General features: G+C 38.9%; 1 protein-coding gene across 1 annotated transcript in view; it reads right to left on the bottom strand.

Annotated features, from left to right (window-relative positions):
* The window catches only part of bma (SCY1-like protein bma), a 1798985-nt gene that overhangs the window by 1184325 nt on the left and 599592 nt on the right, over positions 1–15068 (bottom strand). The gene's annotated exons all lie outside the window — the stretch shown is intronic.

The raw sequence follows: 15068 nt of genomic DNA, 5'->3' as shown, positions 1-15068 counted from the left end.
CATAAGGGTTGCAACACGTAATGCAAGAAGTTTGGACTTTTCTCTACAGATGTCTCTACTAAAATTTATGTTATGCCCTCTGGTATGAAGAGGAACTACTAAAATTGTTAGGTAATTTTGTTTTCCCATGTTTCCTAAACTGAGCCGATTATTATTTGTTTTTGGTATGTTAAAGTTTACAACACTTGTATCTCGGTCCGCCAACCTCAAATATTGACCGATAGGAAATTTTGTATGTGTATTTTCACACCAATAACATACATCTTGTACGTATTAAATTACCCAATGGAAATGCTGCTTTGTGTCGGGCCTTAGCTCAGAGTTTTCTGGATCTTTCCCCTCGGGTATAAAAGCTGGCACATTTTTCGACCAGGTTGGCTTATTCATCGCTCCAGTCTAGTGTGTGGTTGTGAGGGGAGGCGGGGGTTGCCGCTTTCGTCGTTGAGATGTCCATCAGATCAAGGTAATGGCAGTCCTGGCTTAACAAAGTAAGTTTTTGACAGCTAGCTCGAGGGAAAGGTTAAAATATTTAATAATGTAACTTCAATTTTCCTCAAATCTATATTTCAATCTTGTAATGTAAATTTCAAACAAGCCTAAAAAAGTCGAAATTCGGGAATAGAGAGTGTAAAACCCTGTCACGTTCCCTATCAACTTGACTTTGAGGTGACTATGACTTTGTAACCGTTTTCTATCTGTAGATTTTGTAACTTAAATTTTCTCCATCTATTCACCTCAGCAGTATAGGCTTAGCCTATATAACTTCGGGCCAGAAGCCCAAAAATTGCTTCAGTATTTTAATCTCAAATTTCACGGAGTGAAAGAGTCCGCCTCCACATCATTCTGATTTTTGGGCCAGTAACTTTTACCTGTTTCTTTTTTGCTTTCCCACGAAAGCCCGGTAGTTTGGGTATTCGATACCCCTGTGAAATTCTGTTTCATTTTGTGTAAAGATGCTGATTTTATACAGCGAAGACGCTCTGGGGATTAATGTAAATGTTGAAGGATGCCTTTAGAAGGCTGTAATGGTGTAATGTGCGGAGATTAGTCTCCCAGACTCCTAGATAATTTTGTAGAGAAAAAGGTGCTCTTGAAACATTGTATATTTTGAATACTCGCTGAAAGAAAGTGAGAGGGTCGTCTCCTTGACTGTTTTTGAAAGGAGCCGCAGCGCTCATTGGAGAATGTATAATTAGTGAGCTTTGAGCTCAAGGTTGTTGTCACTTGATTTTCTAAAATTGTTACGCTATGAACATTTCTACCTGAATTGTCTAAAGTCTTTTTTCTTAAACAAAGATAGCTGAAAAAGATATATAACCATAATTTTTGAGTTTTGCATCAATCTTCCGATTACCTTTGATAGACCCATTCCTGCCCGCACATTCTTTCACCTCTGTGATCCACAAACACCGTAAGAAGTGGTAGCAGAGTGTGGTGGAATGGATCTAGATAAAGCCCGTTTTGACGACTACTAATATAAATCAATATCGAACTGTAAAAATGTTCTTGATTGCTGGAAATTTTCTAAATTCGTTAGATTTTCTTTCACAATGTCTGGTCCTCGCGAAGCCCTTGCGTCCGGGTACTTGCGCAAGGAGGAATTGATTTATGAAGTTATAATTAGGAACGTCCAATCTGGCGGCATGTTTGTGGCAGATATTGCCAAACTTAAGGAATCCTTAGGACTTCCTATTTGTATCCCTGTATTTGGGAAGAAGGACATTGATGAGGCTCTGTCCACGATCGCTGATAATGGTACCGAGATAGCTTCTGTAGTTAGTGTTTTTTTGAATAAGTGATCCTTCTGCTAATCAACTGAAAAGAGTTCAGGCTAGACAGCTTCATTTCTACCATAGGGCGTAGGACTTATTTTCTCTATAATTGAAGGATGATCATGCTAAGGAAGCCAGTAATCTATTGGAACACTTGTCTGAAATGTCGAATAGAGTTAGTCAAATGTCATCGGGGCTAAAGTTGACCCAGTTCAAACTGTAAACTTAGCTGAGGAAGAGGACTCTAGTAAGGATATTGACAGTAGGCAATTTGTGGCTACTCAACAAATGCCCGCCCCATCGGAAATAGTGTCTGATCATCTAAGACACCTTCCACAGTTCTCTATGAGTAATGGAGTGTTCGAACTCTCTCAACCGTCATTGCCGACCCCCCATTATGTCACCCGGTTTCAGCAGCTTGCCACCTCTTAGCCGTGTTGCATAACGACATCTCCAAATTCTCTATTAATTCGACTAATGAGGTAAATTCATTTCTTAGTCGAGTTTCAAGACCATGATTTAGTATTTGCTCTCTCCCACTCCCAAACTCTTCAAATAATCTACCCCTATTCTGTAAGTGTCCTCTGGGACAGAATAGTAAAAGCAATAGCTGATTGATCTTCAATAGAAGACTTCCATGCCCATCTTCTGGCTAACTTAATTCCAGCTAGAGCTATGTCATCTTTAATCCAGAAGTACTATTTCAGAGTACAGAGGTTGGACAAAAACCTTGCCGACTTTATTCAAGATATAAAGTTTTATGCGAAGGTATTCGCTCTTCATTTTTCCAGAAGATCAAATTGTCCAAACTATGGTAGAAGGAATATCTCCCTCCTGTAGGTCGTACCTATTTTTCGGAATTAGAGGCAATGTGGAATTGGACGCAGGTGTTTTGCATGTGGATCGACGGAACACCTTAGAAAAAGAAAATTCCTGTTGGTAAAATCTGGTGGAACTAAGAACGGAGCTGTTCGGTTCAAAGGTTGTTTCAAGTGCGGGTCGTTTCCCCATATTGCTAAGAATTGCACTTCAGTTAACAGCATCTTGTTCAACTTCGGGTGCTGCCTCCACGAAACCAAGTGAGAGCTTTCACACACTATCCCACGTAACTCAGCTGCACTGTTGTTCCCTGCATCATTTCACGCACAACAACACCCCGTAGGCACTGTTGAACGCTGAACCATTATTCCACAGTGGTATAGTCACAGTGTAATACATACAGTCATGAAGCTCCTTAGTGTTGAAATGGCATCCTGTACGCATGCTGAACGACGCCAGCGCTCGTAGCGGCCAGAAAGCTACAACTTTCAGGAACAAGTTATCTACCCAATAACCGATTGTACCTTCCGACGTAAATTATAAACTGAAACCATCTGAACAATAATATTAAACGGAAATTTTAAGACTTATTGATGCACTACACTAGTCGTACTTCAGTACGTGGTAATAGTACAGAAGGAAAGGGACAATAGCTTATTTTCAAACTAACAACTGTTCACGACTGTGGTGAAGACATTAAACACTCTCAAAACTCTATTGAACTCGATTTGGTAATTTCGCATAAATCAGAAAACTAGTAATGTACTAAAAACAATTCAAATAATATTCAATGTTTTCAGCAACCTAAATGACTGAATTTTAAGCACTTCGTGTTTTTTCTATGGCATTGACAATTTCATTGCAAAATTTGACAATGTAATATAATCTTTGTTTCATAAATAACGTCTTAGTACCTTCACACTATTCATGTAGAAAATCAGGTATTTCCATTAGGAAATTAACAGTGTACAACATCCACGCTTGTGAACATTCTCCTTAAACATACAGGAAAATCCTAACAACAGCCGCTGTCCTCTCAATGTTTCTCGACTTCCTATAAGACAGTTTCTGCTCCTTTGACACTGTTATGTATGGTATACGAAAAAGTTGCGAGCTTGGGTTACACAGTTATGATATGATGAGTAGACAGTATGATGGTTTCGTTGTAACTTTATGATAGATATACCGTAAGTAATGACTTAACTAAAGCCACACTCGTAAGAGAAGAAGTGTGAGCAGCAGCGTGAATAACAGCCCCTTGGGACACGCCCTGATAAAATGCCCGCTGAGCGAAACAGTCTCCCACTTAATGTAGGCCTATAGGCTACTACAAAATATGCTTGAAGTTAAAAAACGAATTTAAATTAAAATACATCACAAATTCGGAACAGCACAAGGTATGATAAAATTATTAATAATAACATTTATTAATTTATATCTGAAAGTGTAACATCCCTCTAAATATGTTGGCACAAGTCTAAAGACTGCGGTGGAATTCGACCCCGAAGCCCTGAGCAAGGGAGCCGAGCGCCTAACTACCTGCACTTCAGTCGGTTGGAGGTTTAAAATTTCTGTTAACATTCTGCTGTACCACAGCACTGTATTATTTTAATCTTTCACTAACGAAACAGAACAAATGTGCACCGTATGTGGCTTATAATGTGTACTCCCACTGTGGTGGGGTGGAGGTAGAATAATACCCACGGTAATCCCTGCCTGCCCTAAGAGGTCACTAAAAGGGCCCAAGCAGCTCTTAACTTGAAAGCGTGGGTTGGTGACCACGGGGAACTTAGCTGAGTCCTGACATAGCTTCCGATTACTTGTGCCAGGCTCCTCACTGTTATCTATCTTATCCAACCTTCTTTTGTCAACACTTGTTATTTTCTGATCCCGACGCTATTAGGTTCCAAGGACTACGGAATCTTTCATTTTCACGCCATTCGTTATCCTTGTCTTAATTTAACCGATAGCTTCATTTTTCGAAGTGTCGGGGCCCTTCTGCTTTTTTCCTCTGATTAATATAATAGAGGATGGTTGCCTAATTTTACTTCATCTTAAAATAATAATCACCACCACCACCTTATAATTTGTACAGGGAACAATATTAAAAATCAAAGAACCATGAAGTTGCATTCTAGAGAAGTACGTCTCTCATTAGTTCTAACCTTAGGTTGACCAACTGGGGAGGGCAAAGTGGTAATATCCAACGTCTTGTTGCCTCAGTTCACTTCTATGCAAATGCTGCGATGATTGAAACATATACTGTATCTAAATAGAGGTACCCAGTGCACTTCGCAACACGTACAAAAACTACGAGGTTTAAGAAAAAAGTTCAGTATTGAGTGCACGTTAGCAGAGGAATAGAGCTTGTTATAACACTAATGAAGATGTGTACCAGGCCTTCGGTGTTCTGCAAGTTATAGGGTTAAGTTAGACAGATATATTGTGTATTTAGTTATAGAAATTCATATATATTTCAAAACTACAGTACCTTACAATTACCAAATAATACAAAGTTTCAGTCAATGCGTTCCTGTCTCTTAAGTTACAGAGCAAACGCCTGAAAAACCTTGCCTCTAATGTTTGAAATGCTCTATCGGTGGAGAAAAATTACTTCGCTCATCAGGAACTTAGACATTTCATTAGGAATTGCTAGGCGGGCATTAATTCCATTGTGGAGATTTCATTTCCCGTATGGAGTTACCATATTGTCCTTTACTAATGGGCTGCTGATTAATGTCATATTTTCTATTCCCTTCGCCTACACCGCAAAACGCTCAGAACCATTCGATACTACCTGGCTGCCCACTCTCCCCTCTCCTAATCCCAAACTTCTACCTCCCTAAATTCCCTTCACACTCATCTCTCCAAATTCATGCAGAAAGTCAATAACCTACTTGTTCCAAGTCCACATCTCGGTACCCAATTCTCCACCACGGCATAGTCGCAGATAACACCACGGAAGCACTGGAAATCTTTGCCCTACACTTCCACCACCGTTCCTACAACCATACTGGTCTCAATTTTGATAGCTCCGATACCCAAATCTACCTCACCATTGCATCATCCCCCACACCACCCAGACAAACTCCAATCACCGCCTGAACATTCCTATCATCCCACCCGAGATCCAATCCGTTCTTTCGAAGGTCAGAAACACCTCCCCAGGACCTAACAAAACCCGTTATCTCCATATCCGTCAAGCCCCTATGGCCCTCCTAATCATCCTACCCTCCCTCTTTACCTTCATTTTTAGAGTCGGTTTCTACTCCACCTTCTGGAAACCCACGCTATGCTCCTCTTCCCCAAATTCGTATCCTAATTCCTACTGTTCCATCGTTCTTATTACTGTTCTCGCTAAAATCCTTGTCCACCGCCTACACCCTCACCTTCAATCCAACGACCTACTTCCTACTTCCCAGTTCAGTTTCCGCCCTGGTTTATTCACCACCGGCCAACTACTGCACCACGTTCAGCTCACCCCTAATAAATTCAGCCTAGCCCGCCACACACTTTTGATTTTAACCTAGTATTCGACTCCGTATGGCACCCACAATCCTCTTCAAGCTTCGATTCTTTGTCATCCCCCTATCCTACAACCTTATCATGTCACCCTAACTTACCAATCGTTTCACCCATATGTCCATTCACCAATAACTTTACCCCCTCCTTCCCCCCCTCCCTTGGTGCTCCGCAAACCTCTCCACTCTCACCCTCCTCTTCATACTGTTCCTTGCCGACATTCCCCAAACTCATTAACACCTCAATCTGTCCCAATTCGCAGCCAACACCGCCATCCTGGCACCCCTATCCTCTGTTCAGTCCAGTAGCCACGCAGTCCAACCCTACTTGGACTACTTAATCTCCTCGTGGGAACAATGGCACCTCAAAATTAATTCCACAACAACCGAATCCATTCTCTTCCACCGAAGACGTCGCATTTCCAGGATTACCTGAGATACCACCCAACTCCAACTCCATCTCCATCTCCGCATCCGTGAGACTCCTGATCGAACGCAATCCACCATCAGTATTCACTTTGACCAACTCCTCACCTTCCGTCCCTATTTTCTCAACCTCAAATCCAAGACTGCCACCTGCAGCCAGCTGCTGCGTCGCCTGGATGGCACCCGGCTGGGTCTTAATTCCTCCTTTCTCCTCCAACTTACGAGTCCTTTGTTCGACCCCCCATCCCCTAGGGTCTCACCGATTAGGTAGCCGTGGCCTATTCCCATCCCAGCCTTCTTTCCATCGAATGTCGTGCTGTCCGTAATGTCCTCCACCTTCCTTTCACCTACCCAACGCATGATCTATATGAGATTGTCCCCTTCCCAAAACTAGATACCTATGTCCTGATCCACTTCAAGCACCATCAAACGTACCATCTCATGAGACCATCCCTCCCTGACCCAGCTCCTCCGTGGCCCACTTCCTAACTCCCAGCACTTTATCCAGACACCTCTTCACCTGTTCCATTCTCTTACCCCACCCTTGAGTTGTGAGCATGCAAGACAGTGATGAGACTATTCGAATCCGCTTCCCTCCCCCGAAGTCACCATCAATGACCTATATCAATTCAATTCACCCTTGCCTAGCTATTCCACCAAGTGATTTTGTCCGCGCCGGCGCCCTCCCCGTCCATACAACAATATAAATGTCATGCTCTCATTATCATTGTTTATATAATTATATTCCGATATCAACATTCAACTCATCGTATCAGTAAACCGTAAATTGCAGGATGAAAAAATCTCTGTAATTGGGCACTTCTTGCTCCCGTTTCATTTCATACCTAAAATGTGCGTATGTCAAATTCTACAGTACGTTTGTACCCTATAACCAACGTATGTATTACCCAACTATAGATTGTTCATACAATGTTCAGCCTCCTTATTTAAACCTCTTTCAGTTTATTTCAATTAAAGAAACAGTCGTATTATGATATTATCTCTGTATTATATTTTAAAATAAGTAAACTGTCGATAGGAGTTGTAGTACGTGTAATCATGTACAAACGTTGCACCAGAATATCCGTTCTATACATCTAGACCAAGTTCTTGTAATTATAAGAAAAAATAAACAAAAGAGAACAGTCGCGTTCCTCGAAAATTATCTGTGTCGGAAAGAAATGTGTAGGCCATGAATGTACGAATGTGTAATTTTATTGTATATAACCAATTCACTCCAAGGTCATACTCTTAATTATTTTTTACTGTACATCGTTGTATAATGTCATGGGAAAGAAGCAGTTGTAGAGAGAATCATAATGCTTGTATTTAACACCTAGCCTACACTGTTAAAAACCTGTAAAAGCCCCGACTATCTTGTAAATCAGGTGTCAGTCAATGTAAGTATTTTTCCACAGCAACAAACTTACCCAAGAAGTCGATACCCACATCACATCTCCTTCCTCCTCCGCACGAATCTCCTAGTCAGGGGTAGGCGAAACATACTAGGTGGCCCCCTTCAGGGAGTGGAATGGAAAAATTTTGATTATGTTGCTGTCATATTTCTCTACTCAGTATCATTGGAATACAGAATAACCTTGTGTGAAAAGTAATGTTAATTAACATTTAAAAGAAGAAAGTGTATTTCTACTTCGTTTGCTGATAAATAGGTTCAATAATCGTTGCGATAAAAGTGCATAACACCGTTTCGCCTGCGAAAAGTTCTACGTGAAATTTTTCGAGTTACAAGTCTGACCAGTAAGGTTCTGTTATTCAAGGGGTATCATGGCTGAAATGTTGAACTCCTGCAATTTACCACTTATCAAAACGAAATTCAAAATACTAGCATATATTAATAAGATATATCGTCCCCACTCTGGCAAACTAGCGAAAGTGACAAACTAGGGAATCTGTACTTCTGAAGTTTTGGTGTAGATTTTATTGTTTAAATATTGTCTACCCTCTGACAAAGTCTCACATCTGCAACTCGTTCCTTATGCCTAACACATGAAACCAATAATTAAATATAAAAATTGATTTGACATGAGTAATCACAACTTCTTTCAGCTCCTCTAACCTTTTGACAATTTGCAGATTCGCTAGTTTGCCAGAGTAGGGACGATATCCCCCCACAAAATTTGGAGTTTAATAGTTAATTGGTTGCAAACTTACTGACAAACACGTTTTATGTTCATACATTGCATGACAAATGCTCCATGCGGCACAGTTTTAATTTGATTCGGCTATAAACTGGCAGAATTGTCAAAAACACTCTTACATTTAAGAACAACGCAGAATTTTGCAGCGAAGTATAAATCAGTGGAGATGTCATTTTTTCAACTTTTCATAATTCGTTCAATAGGCAAAAATCTACTCTCATACTATTTTAGGAGCTATATGAAGGTAATATTATACTATAAATAAATTCAGAGCTACTCTTAATTCCTGTGCATATTTAAATATTTTCTAAACATTTCAGGTGTATCTGATAAGAACTGTGCCACGAGAAGCAACTTTTGTATTGAAAAGAGCTGAAAAATGTTTAAGGCAGAAAAACGCAGTTGCATGTTTTGAGAAACATACTTGTTTTAAAACTGCCTTGGATCGTAAATTAGGCCATCAGATACCTTTCTCCTATTAGGCACAGCGTAGTCCGACTACAAGGTAAATATAATCCAGCGGCATTGCTGAAATTATTGTCCGAAAGAACTTTGAAGCTAATATTGTCTGACAGCGTGTGAGAAAGGGGTATGGGCTAGTTCTTTGTATGGCACAACGTAAACCTCTTGTATCTGGCATTTGGAACTTAAAAACAGCGTTAAGGAAAAGTTTACAACGGGATTAGTGGAAGGAAGAATGTGAAATTGTGGTTAAATTTGAAAATTAAAATTTTTGGTCGAAAGTTGCAGCATTTCAGTCACGACTCCCGGTAAGGTCCCATATTGTTCGAGCAAAGGATTCTCGCTTGTATGGAACACACGTTGCGGGTGAGTATTTCTCCCACAGTAGTACAATATAACGGTTGTCACAGGCGCTATGATGATATCATGTCTTATATTTTAATGTGCTTACAGAATTAACTTTATACACTACAGTGTGTATTCTTCCTCGTAATCTAGGGCATATCACTCCTGATTTTATCTTTATTCAGCACAAACATAACAACACTTCCTTACGAGCCATTAGCGTGCAATGAGTGTCTCTCGAACGTAATGACACACGAGATAACGTGCTTCATATGACCAATGACTATGATTACTTGTGATTTTAAAGAGATCGTGTAGGTAATGGACTTTTCTCAGCCACTCTTTGTTCTTGGAGTATACAAATTACAGGCATTCTGCTACAAAAATGAGTATCGTTATGACTGCCATGGACATGCATGTAAAACCTAGCGGATAAGTAATGGTTTAAGATTCTTTGTCCGTGAACCTGCTTTATACTGGCAAATTTAACTTGAAAATAAGTTCAAGGGGAAGAGTTGAATTTACATCGAAACCAGCATACGTTTTTCATGGCTTATAAGTGTAGTTTTAGTACAGCTGAAGCATAATCTGTGGCCATTATTCTTGTGACATTAATTCCTCTATTTTTCCCGTAGTTGTAACATTATTACATCTAACGGGTTTCCTCTTTGCTGTTAACTGTGACACTTTTCTATGACTGCTTGTAACAAAATAGATGGACTCTGTCTTTTATCCTAATTCCTACTGTCTGATAATAAGGTGGCTTCTCGCTGTTCATTCTGTTAGTCAGACGTACATTTCACTTTGCCTCCTGTAAGTTGCTACCGTGAATCGTCCCGGCCTTTGCAATAGAGGCTTGATATCCCCACCACTGTGAGACTTCGCTCGACGTTGTTCTTTGAGTCATATCAGAAGACATTTCAAAGTGGCCCTAGTATCATAACTGGCAGGTGACCGCGGCTTCGTCTGCGTTTATTAATTCAACCGTGTTACCTGATTCTAAACCGTTTATTTGAGACTAAAATAAAAAAGTTATTGATCAACATGCATCGTTTTCACTTTTAATATTGGTCGCTTTCTATTATTTTATTACGTCACCCTCTTTCCACTCCCACACGTGGGGGTGTCTTACCCTACAGTTTTCCTTTTCAAACAGTAAGTCATACGTGTATCATATTTCTTTTGAGCTATTCTGGAACATATACATGTACATCAATGATCTCGGTAATTTTTTACATTCTTATTCACCCCTTGTAACCCCCATACCAATGGGAAAAGAACTTTCACTTCAATAACATCCAGGGTTTCACAGTTAATCTCAGCTACCCCAAGAACTATGAATTCGCCAGTATTATCGATCATTTTCGTCTTTTATATTTCACTATCTTCCTTCAGGGGAGCTATGGGGTTTCTTGCCCGTACAATAATTTTTCCGGATAGTAGGTTATATGTGTATCAAGTCTGGTTTAGAGCTATGCTGGAAGATACACACAATCACCCGTACTATCTGCCGTTTTCATCATTTTCTTCTTTCACCCCTTCTCACCCCTTATACATTGGGACTGAACTTCGACTTTTTTATGTCTATATTCAAGATAGAAGAAGAAGATAAGTTTTAAGTAACGCATCATAATCTTCACATAGTTAGGTAGGCAACCCTCTGATGAGACTCTCTTGCGGTTTGCCTACCTTCCACTATTTCCATTTTCATCCCTTCTCACCCCCTATTACGAACTTCCGTTCAGATTTTGTTTAAACTACTTCTTAAACCCTCTCAGGGATAATAAGAAGAACTTGTAAAATTTTAAGGGAAACCGATGCAGTAATTTCTGAGTCTATTAATCTCAAATATGCCAACATCCATTATATATATACATAATAATAATAATAATAATAATAATAATAATAATAATAATAATAATAATAATAATAATAATAATAATAATAATAATAATAATAGTAATTTGTACCGGGGATACGCCTTCTCTGTCCAGTTAAACTGCATGCCTTCTACAGGTCATCTACGTAATTGAACTTGAATTAATGTGGGGAAAGTTACTTGGGGTTGCAACTGTTGGATGTCTCTACTATCGGCCTAAGTGCCCCCTATGGCGGGATTAAGAACAATTAATTCTTAAGGGAATTACAAATTTCAAAGTTGATTAACCTTAGTTTTTGAAGATTGTTTTGTTCATATATCAAAGTTGTCAACACTCCTATTGCTTCCTTCTTCCTTAGTTACTAACATATCTGGAATTTTTTGAATATTTTCTCTAGCCAATTAAAATTGTGGGTGTGTACAGGCATCTATCCTATCTGTAAAGAGTTGTGGAAACTTCTACTCGAAATACTATAAGAGCCAGGCGCTTTATGGCCCTATTGTCATTTTGTCGCTGCAATTCAGTGAGTGCGACGTATTATTCGGAGCCAGGGGCCGCAGGTCGGCATTCGGAAGACCCATCAAAATAAGGTAATGGCAGAATTTTCTGTACAGATACCTGGTTGGGAAATTGTCAAACCTCTTTCATTTTATGTAAAGTTCTAATTTATTGGTTTAAATGTAGTTTTTCGGCAAGTTTGAGGACTCTGTTAAAATCCCTGCTGGAAAATATGTAAATTAGGGGAGCAAAGAGTGACCGCCCTCTGTTGGTTCTCATTTAACTTGGTATGGGGTGACAAAAATCTTATAAACCTCTAAAATCTTAAGACAATTTCGGCATTTAATATTTCGTGTTCTGCAGCCGCTCTGTAGTACAGGCTTAGCCTCTGCATCTTCTGGCCATAAGCCCACTTAGGTTTTTAAGAGTTTTCCTAAAAGCGTGCAAGTGTTTTGTCTCCTAGCCTTTCGTTCATGGACGATCATGTTAAAATTTTTCTTTTTATATTAAGGCTATTTAGAAAGGGCACTCATTGCCCCTGTTTGTTTTTTAATTGTTGATAGACCAGTGTGTAATGAACTGTTGAGCAGAATTGACTGTAGAAACATTATAGGAGGCTTGTCAAACATAACCGTGTAAGAAACGTATGCCTCTCAAAGGCTGGAGTATATTAACTTCTGGAGAGTAGACTCCTAGGCTATGCTAACTAGTGGAGCAAACATGCTCTTATAAAGGAGTGTACCTGTTCAGAGCTATAACGCTCATTCCCTGTATATTATCGGGTGGTTAATTCTCTCTAGTTTTTGTACCTGATTTTGGACTTACAGTCCGCTGTTATCAGAGCTGACAAGCTCATTTTTATCCTATTTAACAGCTGTTGTTTTCTCCAAATCTTCTATCTACTAGATTTTAAAATAAAAAAGAAGGAAAGAAATAACATTTCAAAATTTAGTGTTTTAAATTATGCTCTGGTCATTTCCTTGTCCACCCATTCACCCCGGCACCTCATTACATCTTTGCATTACACGATATTCCCAGAACAATAAAAATAACAATAATAATGAATTAATAAATATAGTTTTAACTATAGTTTACATAAACTTGAATGATAGAAGGAAGAATCACGAGCAAAACTTATGTACAATGAAAACAACAGAAGAGTGGAAATTAAAAATTAATAAGGAAATTTACCAGAACATAGAAAGTATAACAGAAACTATAAGAAAAAGTTATATTCCTATTTTTGTCATCTATACAATGGATGATATCAAATTGACAAAACAAATATTCAAGTACATTTGGGAGAAAAAGTCAAGAGCAAGCTGGACACAAGACGTCAGGAAAGATATACTGTAGAAAGAAATAAAATAAGAGAAGAGAAAGCTATGGAAAGAGAGATTTAAAAAAAATAAAAATCAAGAGTTGAAAAACTCCAGGGAAGAATTAAAAGGAAAGCCGATCCAAAGTGTCTGAGAAAGAAGAATAAAGCATAGCGCAATTATGAAGGAATACTGGAAAGAAAGGAAGAGGAAACAACAAGAAAGGATATATTGAAACTGACATGTAGTCCCTAGCACGCCTCATCTGTATTTGGTTGCAAAACATAATATACATAGTGAAATGGAAATAGCCCTTATATAAAGGAGGTATATTTTAAAGCTCGCTTAGAGTTTGGTTTCCTATATCCTACATGTAGGTAAATAGTTGAAATCCCCACTAGTGTCTTGTATAAGTTTGCCCTGTAACTTGGAATTGTATGCTACCATTAAAAATCATATTTAACGTTGTCTCATTATTTGTACCTATCCGTCCTATACTAGAAGAACACGTCTTAAAATTTTATCTTGAAAATGTTTGCAGTTTTACGATTACTATTAGTTACTTTGCCTGTCAGTATAAAATTCAGTAGCAGTTCTCAAGTTTGTGGTTCTATATCATGTTGTCGAAATACTTTTGAGCAAATGTGGCGCAGAAATAGAAATCATACTTGACTCTGGTAGTAGCAAATCGTTTTCTCCCTATATTCGTAAATAATTCGTTATGTTTGCCCTTATGGAACAAACTAAGTTGACACTCCACTAGCCTAGATTACGTTGAATACAAACATCTACGGTGAAGAGATATTCCATCATTCCTCTCGAGTCACCAATTAGTACTCAATTACGTATGCAAGTGACATAATAACAAAATTCTTTGTGGTGCAGAGTGGTAATAACCTTTTACATTTGCAAGCATAACTACATAAAATCGACTTGGTTCTGTTCACATTTTAAAATTCGTTGGTTACGATAGACAGCGAATATTTTATAAGTGTTATAGTGTTTTTGGATAATGTTGTTCATTAATTAAAGCATTCGGTCACACGCGCCGGCGGGGAATCGCTGCCAGATAGGAAATTTCTCTATTTCAGCAATTGCGTCGAGTCGTGACGCTTTAGGACATCCTGCACGTATAGTAGTCGGCATGTGAGGCTGTGCACTAGAAAGCAAATACCGCCACCTTAATCTCTTTTGTAAGGCATCATCACTGCTGCAACCATCACTAGTTACATATTGAAATCACGAGAGACAACCATCAACTAACTAACCTCAATGTACCCAAGTAAATGATCGATCGAGATATTCATAATTAAGTCGGTTTTCAGTCTCAATGAGGAATTAAGGAAATACACACTCTCCCTCACCTCACTCAATTTAATTTTATGTATTTCTGCCTTTATTTCGATACAACCATTACTATAGACTAATATTCAGCGTTTGCCTGGTTGAAATACGTATAATTCATTTCCTTTCTTGAAGTAGCTATCACTTGTCGAACGTGAAACCACGCTGTAATAATAGACACAAGCAAATAGATTATACCCACATAGACTATGCCGTAGACTATGTCTATCTAAGTTTGCAAACCGTAACAAGACAAGTTTATGTTAAGTTAGGTTGATAACGAAATTTCTACCTATTTCAACTGAACTGATTTTTACAGAGGAGATAATGCTGCTTTCCTTTCGGACCAGTCCTTGCAGAATTTTCTTGTTTCTTATTCATCCTAATTTCATTCCATACATACGAATTGGACGAAATAAGACCTAATCAATAAAATGCCGCGTTCGTCATTTCACACCAACTACGTTATTAAATGCATTATTCGAGCATGTCACAAGTCTACTTCTAGCATTACCCAAACAGA

This window comes from Anabrus simplex, chromosome 5 (genome assembly GCF_040414725.1).
Source record: "Anabrus simplex isolate iqAnaSimp1 chromosome 5, ASM4041472v1, whole genome shotgun sequence".
NCBI lineage: Eukaryota > Metazoa > Arthropoda > Insecta > Orthoptera > Tettigoniidae > Anabrus > Anabrus simplex.
The sequence above is the reverse complement of the archived record's forward strand: the minus strand, read 5'-3'. Positions and strand labels throughout refer to the sequence as shown.